This window comes from Leucoraja erinacea, chromosome 19 (genome assembly GCF_028641065.1).
Source record: "Leucoraja erinacea ecotype New England chromosome 19, Leri_hhj_1, whole genome shotgun sequence".
In the NCBI taxonomy this organism is placed as follows: domain Eukaryota; kingdom Metazoa; phylum Chordata; class Chondrichthyes; order Rajiformes; family Rajidae; genus Leucoraja; species Leucoraja erinaceus.
In genome coordinates, this window is record NC_073395.1 from 6,589,217 (window position 1) to 6,603,924 (window position 14,708).

The window sequence follows — 14,708 nt, forward strand, 5'->3', positions numbered from 1 at the left end:
ATCCGCTGATTGAAGAAAAGTAATTGAGAAGCGTTGTCAGTGGCAGCCCCTGGCTATACTAACCCAGGCAGCAGTTCACATTGGCTGCACCCCAGCACTGTAACAATAATGCATTTGATCATCAGAGACAGGTTGTTTTAACACCTCTCTCCGACAGAAGAGTCTCATCTCCTTGTTACTATATCAGCAGCGGAGTGTGGAAATCAGTGACCTGAATTAGATTCCCTTTTGGTTTTGCTCAGTATTACTTTGTTATAGGGTCACACTGTGTGGAAACAGGCCATTTGGCCCAACTTGTCCCCACACCGACCAACATGCCCCATCTACACTAGTCCCACCTGACTGCGTTTGGCCCATATCCCTCAAAACCTCCACCTATCCACGTACCTGTCTAAATGTTTCTTCAACGTTGCGATATAACCTGCCTCGACTACCTGCTCCGGCAGCTCGTTCCATACACCCACCACCCTTTGTGTGAAAAAAGTTACCCCTCAGTTTCCTATTAAATCTTTCCCCCCTCACCTTAAACCTATGTCCTCTGCTTCTCGGTTCCCTTACTCTGGGCAAGAGACTGTGTGCATCTTTTGTTATAAGATTTTAAATTAAATACACTCCATTTCAATTATTTTGGTCAAATCAAAGTAATCTAGATGTGTTGCTCCTTGCAATTGTTATTGTACAAAAATCACAGAAGACAATTTTTAAATATATCTCCTGTTCAAATCTCCTTGCAATTTTTTGTTCTTTAATTTATAGTTATTCATCCCATTGAATGCTTTGCATTCTAGAAGGCAATTATTTTGTTTAAAGACATGGAGTGTAGAGTGTTAATTTGTTCATGATATATGTATTTGTATTTCTATTTATTTTTAATGCACACTGAATGGACACTGGTTGAGCAACGTTTTTTTGTTTCCTCTGGGTATGCGAATACTCAGGAAATTACAATAAAGATATACAATACAATATGAACACAAACTGGACAGCATCACATGAACATGTGCGATGTGATCAATGTCATGTGACAAGGAACTGCAGATGCTGGTTTACACAAATGGACACAAAGTGCTGGAGTAACTGAGCGGGTCGGGCTGCATCTCTGGAGAACATGGGTAGGTGACGTTTTGGGTTGGATCCCTCGGTTTGAAACAATATCCCAAAGGCAAACTTCGAAAGGAGTTTGATGACACCAACTTAAGCCAAGCCATGGTTAGTGATCTCAAATGTACCTCAGCCGATATACCTGCATTGGTATTAGATGTACAGTAGGGGGACTGTTCTATTTCCCTAGGATTAACAATGTAAAGATACCACTTGGACCATGCGGGACAGGCAGCATCTCTGGAGAGAAGTCACCGAAACGTCACCCATTCCTTCTCTCCAGAGATGCTGCCTGTCCCGCTGAGTTACTCCAGCTTTTTATGTCTATCTTCGGTTTAAACCAGCTTCTGCAGTTCCTTCCTAACACTTGTACCAATATGGGATCTACAGTATAAATGTAGCACTTGCTTATCCACTTATTAGTAGCCTCTACAGTATTCTAGCCTTGCATCTGTGGTGTAAAGGCACCACTTGCTCAACAGTGCAACAAACACAATTGTATTTGGCCCAATGAGACTCGTGATTCACCACACGAAGAATCTCGAGATAGAAAGAATCTCTGTCAGTGCGGCCACCAGTACATTTATCTGTGCACTAAAATGCTCACCTACTAGACAGGTACATTAAAAATAATGAACTGAGCCGAGCTTCATGTTCAAGTTATATTGGTGATATGATCTTTATGCCTTTGCATTAAAGTTGACGTATTGGAATTTCAGACCGATTTTATTGTGACTGTGCTCTTATGAATGGTTTATTAACCTGAAGGTATTTGACCCAACGATTAGCTCATTTTCAGAGTTAATTGAACAGGGATGTTGCACGTGTAAAGTCTGTTTTGATTGCAAGGTAAAATGAAAAAAAGAACTAAATAGTTTAAATATGGGGAAAAAAACAAGTAGGTAATATGAGAATTCACAAAATTTAACAACTTCAGAAAAAAACAAATAAATGCTTATACTAAAATGAAAACTGATCATGTGTCGGAAGGAACTGCAGATGATGGTTTAAACTGAAGATAGACACAAACAGCTGGAGTGACTCAGCGGGTCAGGCAGCATCTCTGGAGAAAAGGGATAGGTGATAAAGGATCTCGACCCGAAACGCACCTATTCCTTTTCTCCACAGATGCTGTCTGTCCTGTTGAGATGATCCAGCTTTTTGTGTCTATCTTCGATGAAAACTGATCAGTTTTGCCAAAGAAGTACAAGCATGCAGTTTTAGGAAAAACAGTGTGGAACGCACTGTCTTGCTGACATTACAGAATTAGAAGCACTCGTACAGTGTGACTCGTACAGGCATTACGTTGTCATGACAAGAATGATCTTTACGTACAAAGTGTTGGCTCTTGTTAGACCCGGCTGCCCAAACTAACAATAAATGTACAAAATAAATACCCTCTAAATTGTGAGCTTTCTCAAATGTATCAACTTGCAACCCTAACCCATTCAGCTCCTCAAGGTCACTAATTTTGAATTCCTGATCGGCTTCTCAACAAACTACCAATTCTTAATAAGACACTAAGATCTGGATTAACTCAGCGGGTCAGGCAGCATCGCTCGAAAATAAGGATAGGGTAGGTTTCGCATCGTGACCCTTCTTCATTCTTCATACTGAAGATGGGACCTGACCTGAAACGTCACGTATCCATGTTCACCAGAGATGCTGCCTGAACTGCTGAGTTATTCCAGCACTTTGTGTCGTTTTTTGTAAACCAGAATCTGCAGTTCCTCATTTCTATCAATTCTTAATGTCTGAAGAAGGATCCCAGCCCGAAACATCGTCCACCCATGTCCTACAGAGATGTTGCCAGATACGCTGAGATTCTGTTTATTAGTTTAGTTTAGAGATGTAACGTGAAAACAGGCCCTTCAGCCGACCGAGTCAACGCCGACCAGCGACCACATACACTAGCGCGATCCTACATACTTGGGCCAATTTACAATTTACAGAAGCCAAATTAACCTGCAAACTTGTACGTCTTTGGAGTGTGGGAGGAAACTGGAGTACCTGGGGAAAACCCACGCGGTCACAGAGAGAACGTGCAAACTCTGTACAGACAGCACCCGTAGTCAGGATTGTAAGGCAGCAACTATACCGCTGTGCCACCATGCCACCTCCGTTACTCCAGCACTTTGCTGAAGATTCCAACATCTGCAGTTCCCTGTGTCTAATTCTCAATGTCTGCATTCAAACAGCAAATGCTGGCAACCTGTTTAATCATGGGACACAGTTTAACCTTGTATTATCTGGATCAACACAAACGGGATAGATTCGGTGCAAGTATACAGAAACCTAAATCAGTCAAAAGTAAGCAGCAGAATGTGCAACTTTTGCTTTGCTGTTTTGTTATTAACTGTGCTGCAACATCAGCACAAATTCAATTTCACATTTACTTTGTTTTTTAATGAAAGCAATAGGCCACTTCCCCAAATAATACATTTTGCTGCTTTCTTCATGCTTCCACTTTGACAAGCAAAAGTGTCCTTGTAAACAAATCTGAAGAAACAGCTGAGAAATCAAATGGGCTGAGGGAGCCAGCCTCAGTTGCATTCCTTGAAAATGTTAAAATGAATTACTGACTTGTTCAATTGATCTGTAAACGATGTCATTGATTATCTAGGCCAAACGCCGTAACATGGTACAAGCCGAACACAAAGTGCTGGAGGAACTCAGTGGGTCACGAAGCATCAGCAAAGGGATTGGACACATGGCATTTTGGGTCGGGACCCGAAAGGTCAACTGAAGAGTGGTGCAGCAGTAGAGTTGCTGCCTTATAGCGCCAGAGACCCGAGTCCGTGCTCCCTGTACGGAGTTTGCGCATTCTCCCTGTGAGCGTGTGGGTTTTCTCCGGGCGCTCAGGTTTCCTCCGACACTCCAAAGAACTACAGGTTTTGTAGGTAAATTGGCTTTGGGAAAATTGTAAATTGTCCCTAGTGTGTAGGATAGTGCTAGTGTACGGGATCGCTGGTCGGCGCAGACTCGATGGGCCGAAGGGTCTGTGTCCATGCTGTATGCCTAAAGGTTCCCTCCCACATCACAAAGACACGCAGGTTTGTAGGTTAATTGGCTTCTGTAAATTGTCCCTCATGTGTAGCAAGTGAAAGTGGGATAACATAGAACTAGTGTGTGGGTGATCTATGGTTGGCATGGACTCAGTGGGCCTGTTTCCACGCTGTATCACTAAACTAAAAACAAAAACTAGCTTCATGTTGATTCATCAATTAGCGAGCGTTTTGTTTAAATACTCCACACTCTGCCACAGTTTTATGACACAGTTGATAACGCATTATTGTTTTTGCGCACAATTCATTTTGGTACAGCTTATCCTAAAAGAGTGGAAAAAAAGAAAGGTAGCAAGCAATTGGAGCAAAAGGAAAAAAAATTGGAATTTTGGAATAACGGCAATTTTGACAGAGTGAGAATTTAATACCAAGAACAAATACAAGGCTCAGTAACTATGTAGGAGAAATAGTCAAAATATGGAGTTTGTCAAAAGTATTAGCTTTGCATCTGATGTCATATCGGCAATGTCCATGCATTTTAACACTTCGCAGCAAGAAACATAGAACAGTTCAGCACAGGGGTAGCACCTTCAGCCCACAATGTCCATGCTGAACATGATGCCAACTTAATCTCATCTTTTGTATCTGGACATGATCCATCTCCCTCCAGTCCCTGCACATCCATGGATCTGAAGAAGGTTCTCGACCCGAAAAGCAACCTATTCCTTCGCTCCATAGAGCTGCCTCACCCGCTGAGTTTCTCCAGCATTTTTATCTGACTATAATAGAAATCATTTAAGTAACTAAGAGTCTGGAGAAGGATCCCAACCTGGAACATCACCTATCCATGTTATTGAGAGATGCTGCTTGACCCGCTGAGTTATTCCAGCACTTTGTGGCTTCTTACATACGAGTGACATTTGATGAAATAATCTATTCCCGATGACAATACAGAGCCAACCACTTCTCAAGAGCATCATTAGTGTGTTGGGTGAAGGTACGAGGGTGCAGGTTCTTTGGTTCTAGCAATAAGGGGTTTGGGGGTGTTAATGAGAAGAGTTTTGGAGGTTTTAGATATGAAGGGAATCAGTCAGCCAGTCATAAAGTGAATAGGTAACGACTGCATATAAATATGAAAAGGTGTTTATAACGTGTTTTCTTGAAAAGATTAAGACTGGTGTATTTGTATGCAGTTCTGCGTACAAGACATTTGATCAGAGCGTGGATGTTGTCATTAAATTTCACGCGTCCTGGTTGTGAACCAATAAAATAAGCAAAGCTCCTGCATCCTATAGGTAGAACTTACCATCCATCTTGTGTTATCCAAACTCCAACTCATGCTCCGTTTCAGTTTGTTAGTTTAGTTTAAGTACCTTAAATCCAAAAATGGAAATTGGACAGAAGATTTAGTTTGTCTCCTGTGCACAGATGGCATAGAAACATAGAAAATAGGCAAAAATAGGAGGAGGCCATTCGGCCCTTCGAGCCAGCACCGCCATTCATTGTGATCATGGCTGATAGTCCCCAATCAATAACCAGTGCCTGCCTTCTCCCCATATCCCTTGATTCCTAGAGCTCACTCTAACTCTCCCTTAAATCCATCCAGTGACTTGGCCTCCACAGGCCAGGTCAATCAGACCATCACATGTACCGAGTTAGAGTGAAAAGCTTTGTTTTGCAGGCTATTCAAACAGATCAGATGTACCAGACATAAATATAACCAGTTTAATCTCAAGTACAATACATAGAGCAAAGGTGAAGATACGAGTGCAGAATATAGCTCTCAGCATTTTTTAAATTTAGAGACACAGTGTGGAAACAGGCCCTTCGGCCCACTGAGTCCGCGCTAACCAGCACCCGTACACTTTGTCTATCGTTCACACTAGGGACAATTTACAGAAGCGAATTAACCTACAAACTTGCACGTCTTTGGAATGTGGGAGGAAACCGGAGTAACGGGAGCATCCCCGCGCCTTGTAGCGCATCAGTTCACTACACAAAGTGCAACGTTTTTCATGGGGTAAAGGTGATTGAGACATTATTCTAGCTTAAGGAAGGATGGTTCAGAAGCCTCGTCTTGTGGAGATTTGAGACAGAGAATTAGAGTCATATAGCTTGGGCCCTTTGATCCCAATTTGCACAGATCTCCATCCACGCCAGTCCCATATCCCTCTAAACCTTTCCTATCCATGATCCTGTCAAAATGTATTTTATTATAGTACCTGCCCGAACTACCTCCTCTGGCAGCTCGTTCCATACACCCACCACCATCTGCTGCTCATGATTTTACCCCAGATCGAATGGCACAATTCTACAGCCCTGAAGTTAATTATCACTAAGTTAATGTAAAAATAGCACAAAGACAAATACTTGATCCGAGTCTCCTTAAAAAAACTACAAAACAATAAGCAATTATAAACAACCATCAAAATCAATAGCACGAACAGACCAACAATTAACAGAGACCATTTGGAACAGCATTTTCCAAATTAAGTAATAAAAAGGATATGTGGTTTTGGATTGAGTAATGTTAATGATACACAGATAACAGCACAACAAAGGGCATTCTTAAATTTGTCTTATTATAATAAAAGAGATCTTCATACTATTAATGGCCAAGTGTTTTGTAACACAAACAGAAAGTGTTCAGTGCTGTACTTATTCACTCGACCTCCATGTTCTGGGATGAAGGAAGTATCAAAAGTTTGTAGCAATACTGCACCACTTCCTCTCTGATAAATACAACACTCACATAAGAGAAGGACAAGTGCTTGTGGTGTCGAGAGGTACAGCCAATTCTGGTCCCTATTGTCCTCATAACACAACACAACACAGATAATTATCAACAAGACACCCGTCGATCAAGCACCTTCAACGTGCACTACCTACCATCATGGGGAAAGCTCGGAGGAATAAGCATCAATACACATGCAAGACCAAAGGTCTCTCTGAGTTAATCGCCGATGAGCAGATAAGATCCGTGCGTGTTGGTGAGAGGTGGAGAATGGCGGTAAGGACAGAACGAAGGCGGAGCATAGTGGTTTACTCACAAGCATGTCCTCAGTTCAAGGAAGGAAGTAAGTAAGTAAGTTTATTGGCCAAGTATTCACATACAAGGAATTTACCTTGGTGCTCCGCCCACAAGTAACAACAGGACATACAGTGACAGTTACGAATGACTCAGAAAACACTAAACATTAATAATAATAAAACACTAATGATAAAACACCATTGATCAAGCATGTGAACCAACAAAATACCAGATCAAAGGGAGGCTACAGAGTCAGGTGTCTGTGCACAAGATCTGCTTGAGAACTAGGGCAAGAGTTTCTGCTCCACCTGTGTACAACTATCTGATGAATCTAGCATTTCCCACCTCCATTTAACCACTGATCAACCTTGGGACATATTCAGCTGCTGATGCCGACACACATCAATATTACATTGCAGGCAGGTTTTTGGTAAAGAAACCAAGACTTGGTAAATTCCTTCCGAACATGGCCGTTCCTTAACACCGTTCATAGTGATGTCCATGTCTCCCCATCTATCACAACTACATTACAGAGGATTAACAACCATCTGGTGAAGTTCATCCCTTTCCAATGGATGAACCCATGGATTTCACAACAGCTTGTTTCAGGGATTCAAGCTTCAACAGTTGCTGTTGAACAAAATCTGGATAACTAAACTAGTAACTGCAATGCGGCATTTCATGAATGAAACGTCAAAAAGTGCTCAATATACTGTACAATGCACAATAAAGCTTGCAATAATGTACACCTTTCAGAGATAAAATACTAAAAAGCTAGGAATGGGACCATGTTGACAGGTCTGTTAGAGTTTTCAGGTATACCTCCCCCACCCAAGTCGCACCAGCTTCTCGTTATCACCCAACAAACAGCTAACAATGGCCTTTTTCCCCTATCATCGTTACTTTTTTGCGTATCTTTCATTCATTGTTCTTTATCTCTCTACACCACCGTCTATATCTCTCGTTCCCCTTATCCCTAACCAGCCTGAAGAAGGGTCTTGACCCAAAACATCACACATTCCTTCTCTCCAGAGATGCTCCCTGTCACGCTGAGTTACTCCAGCTTTTTGTGTCCATCTTTGGTTTAAACCAGCATCTGCAGTTCCTTCCTCCGCAATACAGGACCAGTGGATCAATGGAGCTTCTTTTGAATTAGAATATATTGTATCCTTAATAATCTGTCTCTTTAAAATAAATACTGTTTCTAATTCAAATGAATATGAGTAGATGAAGCTAGTGCTTAGATTTTACATTTTCCTTAGAAGGTGAATTTAATCGTGACATCTGGGGTGTAGATCATCATTATAATCGAACATTATAATTAATCAGAATCATACTTTATTAGCCAAGTATCATAGCAAAAGGATTTGAGTATAGGAGCAGGGAGATTCTACTGCAGTTGTACAGGGTTGTACTGCAGGGAGATTCTACTGCAGTTGTACACCTGGAGTATTGCGTACAGTTTTGGTCTCCAAATCTGAGGAAGGACATTATTGCCATAGAGGGAGTACAGAGAAGGTTCACCAGACTGATTCCTGGGATGTCAGGACTGTCTTATGAAGAAAGACTGGATAGACTTGGTTTATACTCTCTAGAATTTAGGAGATTGAGAGGGGATCTTATAGAAACTTACAAAATTCTTAAGGGGTTGGACAGGCTAGATGCAGGAAGATTGCTCCCGATGTTGGGGAAGTCCAGGACAAGGGGTCACAGCTTAAGGATAAGGGGGAAATCCTTTAAAACCGAGATGAGAAGAACTTTTTTCACACAGAGAGTGGTGAATCTCTGGAACTCTCTGCCACAGAGGGTAGTCGAGGCCAGTTCATTGGCTATATTTAAGAGGGAGTTAGATGTGGCCCTTGTGGCTAAGGGGATCAGGGGGTATGGAGAGAAGGCAGGTACAGGATACTGAGTTGGATGATCAGCCATGATCATATTGAATGGCGGTGCAGGCTCGAAGGGCCGAATGGCCTACTCCTGCACCTAATTTTTATGTTTCTATGTTTCTAAGTATGTTTTGCAACATACAAAGAATTTGATTTGCCATTGTCATACCAATAAAAAGCAACAAGACACACAATATACATTTTAACATGAACATCCACCACAGTGACTCCTCCACATTCCTCACTGTGATAGAAGGCAAAAAAAGGTTCAACCTCTTCCCTTAACATGAATAATTCTACTGACTAAAATCACAGTAAAATTGAATTGGGGAATTGGGGAAGTCCAGAACAAGGGGTCACAGTTTAAGGATAAGGGGGAAATCTTTTAGGACCGAGATGAGAAAAACATTTTTCACACAGAGAGTGGTGAATCTCTGGAATTCTCTGCCACAGAAGGTAGTTGAGGCCAGTTCATTGGCTATATTTAAGAGGGAGTTAGATGTGGCTAAAGGGATCAGGGGGTATGGAGAGAAGGCAGGTACAGGATATTGAGTTGGATGATCAGCCATGATCATATTGAATGGCGGTGCAGTCTCGAAGGGCCGAATGGCCTACTCCTGCACCTATTTTCTATGTTTCTATGAACACCTATCAACGTAAATGAGAAAAAATAGCAAATAAGAATCTGTTGATAATATGGGGAGAAGCCTTGTCTGGAATTATCAGGCATTATATTTCTGAGTCATTTACTAGCTTGGACACCATGCAACACTTTCACAAGACTCTGACTGTATAGCACGCAACAAAAGTGTTTCACTGCACCTCAGTACGTGCGACAATAAGCTAAACCAACGTTACTGTCCACAAGTTTTTACCACACACCACTTCATGTTTCTTGGTGGATGACCGAATATCTGCATGCCCAGATGAAAGCAGAACATGATTCATATCTGGTATGAATCGGGTCCAGCAAATCACCGGAGTAAAAGGCTCGATGATACCAGGAACTGCATAGAACAGTACACAACAGCACAGGACCAACTCTTATATGCCTGCCCTTTATCCATATCCCACCATTCCCTACATATCCATTTGCTCATCCTAAAGCCTCTTAAATGCCACTATCGTATCTGCCTCCACCACCAACCCCAACAACATACTCCAGCCACCCACCACCCTCTGTGTAAAAAAAACCTAGCCCCGCACATCTCCTTTAAAAGGTGGAAAGCATCTTGTCCGGGAACATTACCATCTGTTTCGGGAATTGCTCTGCCAAGGACAAGAAGGCTCTGCAGAGAGTAGTGCGTTCGGCCGAACGCACTATGGGAACTTCACTCACCCCCCTGCAGGAACTATACAACAAGAGGTGCAACTCCAGAGCAAACAAAATTATGAGAGACGAATTCCTCCCCCCTGCAACTGGACTCATTCCAGCCGCTGCGGTCAGGCAAACGAAGTTCCCTCCGTTGCCTAAATGCTGTCCCTTAACTGGAGAGGTCCTGAGTTTGAGTTTCTATTCCAGGGACAATTCGGACTGTAAACGCCTTTCTCACCAGGGACTAACTGTATCAGAACCCCCTTTACCTTTTTCTCCAGAGATTATTTATTACTTATTCAAAAAAATAATATGTGTGTTGAAATGATTGTGTTTATAATCTCCTCTGTACTCTGGTTATTTTGTTGTTCCGCGAGCATTTGCCACTTTCATTTCACTGCACATCTCGTATGTGTATGTGACAAATAAACTTGACTTGACTTGACTTGACTTGACTTTTTTGTCCCTTTTGCCTCAAAGCTCTGCCTCTAGCCTTCGACATTTCCACCTTGGGGGAGAAAGGTCCTGGCTGCCGACCCTATCTACGCTTTCCATAATTGTATACACTTCTTTGAAGAAGGAAATTGCTCACTCTGTGATCTAGCTTGAAATAGCTTCCACAGCCATAAGAAAGGTTCCAAGGACAGAAGTAGCATTCCATTAGCCTAAGAGCACATTGGATCTATAGGCTTGCAGTAAAAGCAATACGTTTTAAAATCTTCTAATGTACTGAAAAGCTGCAATTAAGGTTTAAATGTGTGTAATGAAGGAAATGTCTTCTTCTCAATTAGCCAAAAAGATAGTTTGAGTAGCAACCACTCAGTAGCGCATTATCTCATTTGATGCAAAGTTCTCTATTCATTATTCTTAACAGTTCAATCTGTAATCTCTCAATGGGGCTTCTAACTGTTTACAGAATGAATCGATAATAGCTATGGAATATGTAGGAAGGAACTGCAGATGCTAGTTTACACTGAAGGTAGACACACAAAGCTGGTCGGGCAGCATCTCTGGAGAAAAGGAATAGGTGACATTCCAGGCTGAGACCTTTCTTCAGTCTGCAGAAGGGTCTCGACCTGAAACGTCATCTAATCCAGAGAAGCCGAGTTACTCCAACATTTTGTGTCTTCCCTTGGTCAACCAGCATCTGCAGTTACTTGCCTCTACTACAGGAGAACATCAGTGGGTTAGGCAGCACTTCTGGTAATGTTCGAGCCTGTTCAACTATTTGGTCTGAAGAAGGGCCATGACCTGAAACGTCACCTATCCATTCCCTTCGCAGATCCTGCCTGGCCCAGAGTTACTCCAGTTTGGGATTTTTTTAAACTCAGGATTCCAACATCTGCAGTTCCTTATGTCTCCTTCTACAGAGGTTTGCTGCAACATTTTCTGAACAGGAGAAAAGGAGAAGAATTACAATCGAGGAGGAAAGACACAACACAATCTCCCGGTGAGAGGAGATGGAAGGTTGGTCAACTGAAAAGGAGACATTCATTCAGTGATCTCTGATCGAAAATAACTCAGTGACCTCTTCAATACATGGAAGCAAAATTACCTCCATTTAAAGGTGCCTTGTCCTCAGATGAAAAAAAGTGTTAGCAAATCCTTGCTGGGAGCACATTGCAGAATGTACACATAATGTTCTGATAATGGCAATTAAAATTCAAAAGCCTCTCTTTCTCCAGGGAAAAAAAACAACAATATTTTTTAATTGAGATTGTGCCTTTCCTGCCAAAGATGAATATATTATCCAACTAAGGTAGACAAAAATGCTGGAGACCTTCGATTTTCGATTGTCTACCTTCGATTTTCCAGCATCTGCAGTTCCTTCTTAAACATATTATCAAACTAACCTGGTTCCAAAGCAAAAGAAACACCTTTTAAGCATCATTCATCAACAAAGATTAGTTAGTGCCACTGGTTCATGCTGAACCTCTGAATATAATATTTTCATGATGCACATTAAACCAGGAAGCGCACTGCATGATATAGGAGTTCCAATAAACTGCATTCGTTTGCACATTGTGCAGCAGATGGGCTAATAAGGGAACATCCAATGCATTTGGGAGGATAGGTTTACACATGGCTGCTACAAGGGAAATCCCAAAAGGCAAAATGGATTTGTTCAATGGCATTTGCTACCAAATTGATTTAATTATTGACCATGGGTAAGGCTTCCTGTACTTTGTTTTTATTTAGTAAGCTTCCATACAAATGGGAATACTCCGCACTGCGCAGACTAGTTTTTACAATTAAATCATAATGCATTCAAATGATTCGAGCAAAAACAATTGCTTTAAAAAAAAATTAATGACTAAAAGGCAAAGAAACAACTAATTAATTCAGTTTTACATGGTCACAGGGAGAACATGCTAACTCCACACCGACAGCACACGAACCCGGGTCTCCATTACCATGAGGCAGCATCTGCACCTCGTATTTTATTCGTATGGCTGTATGGTAACCCCAAATTTCACTGTATCAATTGACGCATGTGACAATAAATGTCTCTTGTCTTGTCTCTAGTGTAGGAAGGAACTGCAGTTGCTGTTTTAAACCGAAAATAGACACAAAATGCTGGAGTAACTCAGCGGGACAGGCAGCATCTCTGGAGAGCTGGAATGGGTGACGTTACGGACCAGGACTCTTCTTTAGACTCAAGACTTCTGAAGAAGGGTCTCAACCCGAAAAGTCATCAATTCCTTGCCTCCAGAGATGTTGCCTGTCCCGCTGAGTTATCCCAGCATTTTAGTGGCTATCTGCACCTCTGTGCCACCTTTGAAGAATGTTAATAAATATCTTGAAGGAGGAGAGATGTAGAAAGGAGTTTAGAAGTTATATGCTGGACAGCATTGAGTAGGTGGACAGAAGATAACGGGGAAGCTGGAGTAGGTGCTGAGTTCACAGTTAAAGAGGATGCAAGGTGGTAGAAGTCATTCAGTCCAGTCAAGGGAAATGGAGCAAGTTAGAGTAGGAATAAAGAGTTGGAGTTATGGGCCTGACACACAGGCGATTTTTTTAGGCAACTGCAGGCAACCAGTTTGTCGCCACATGTTCGCTAGTGGTCGCCGGGAGTCGTCTCCCCAGTCGCGTAAAAAAGTTGTAGCATCTTTCCGGTCACCGCTAAATTTACAACATGTTGAAAATTTTTCGCCGACCGTGGGTTTGACGCCAATGAGCGTAGCTTGACTTCTCCTGACGTAGGTGCTGTCCTAGGTTGTCGCCAAGACGACATGGGTTGGCTGTGTTTTTTTCGGTGACCTGCTACGACTGTGACAGTCGCCTAAAAAGTCGGCAAGTGGGACAGGCCCTCGAGGAATAGAATCAATGAGGGACGGACGAAGGATTCAGGAAAACAAAGCAACAACAACAAAAAATGATTGATGGCATTATCTCTCTTTATTGTGCTACTCTGCAACCTTGAACTTACTTCACTGATTAATACAAATGTTGAAAACAAAAAACTCCACTATATGTCAGCTGAGAAATGTGAAATACTGGGGCCACGATCCTTTCGACTGCAGCTTGCATCGTTCCCTTTCTACATATTCTACTTGAGTGTCTGTAAAGGCAGGTCACAGACAAACAAACAAACAAAAAAAAACCCGTGGCCTGAGGCTCATGGAGGACTCCGCTAGAAAACTACAAAGTGGCGAATGCACAAAATGGAAATTCATATCTGCATGGTGGGAGCTGCAGTTCTGGGGTAGAGTTTAAACACAACCTTCGGGCAAATGAAGCTTCACTGTGTTTAATTAGTACAGCAGCTAATCTAGATGGGCTTAATGCAAATTCGAACCGATGAGCTGAAACAAAAAATCCCCCCGTCTGTCAACGACTAACATGCCTTACCTTAATAAACCTGAACAGAAATTCAAGATATTTTCAGACGGACAATTTTCATGGAACAATTTAGCACAAATATCACATCCCTCAATATTATATCTCATAAACTACCAATAAATTCAATTTCTCTGGTCATTTTCCAATTTTTCTTACTCCCTTTCCTCTCCTTCCAACCTGCATATAAAGCATCAAATACTCCTGGTGCAGTTGTTATTTCAGGACACGCTCCCATTAAATAGAATGATGCCATCAATATCACACATTACCTGTAACACACACACCTACCCAATATATACATATACATATACATGCATTTATACACACACGCATATAATAGAATCTGTATTCTAGATATATATAGATACACATACATACACATACATATGTACTGTATATAGATTTATAGGCACAAAATGCTGGAGTAACTCAGCGGGACAGACAACATATCTGGAGAGAAGGAACGGGTGACATTTCGGGTTGAGACTCTTCTTCAGACTGTTCCTTCTCTCCAGAGATGCTGCCTG

The 14,708-nt window shown here is 41.9% G+C and overlaps 1 protein-coding gene across 2 annotated transcripts in view; it reads right to left on the reverse strand.

The window, feature by feature from the left end:
• Positions 1-14,708, reverse strand: part of fgd4a (FYVE, RhoGEF and PH domain containing 4a) — a 158,297-nt gene that overhangs the window by 84,282 nt on the left and 59,307 nt on the right. The window lies entirely within an intron of this gene.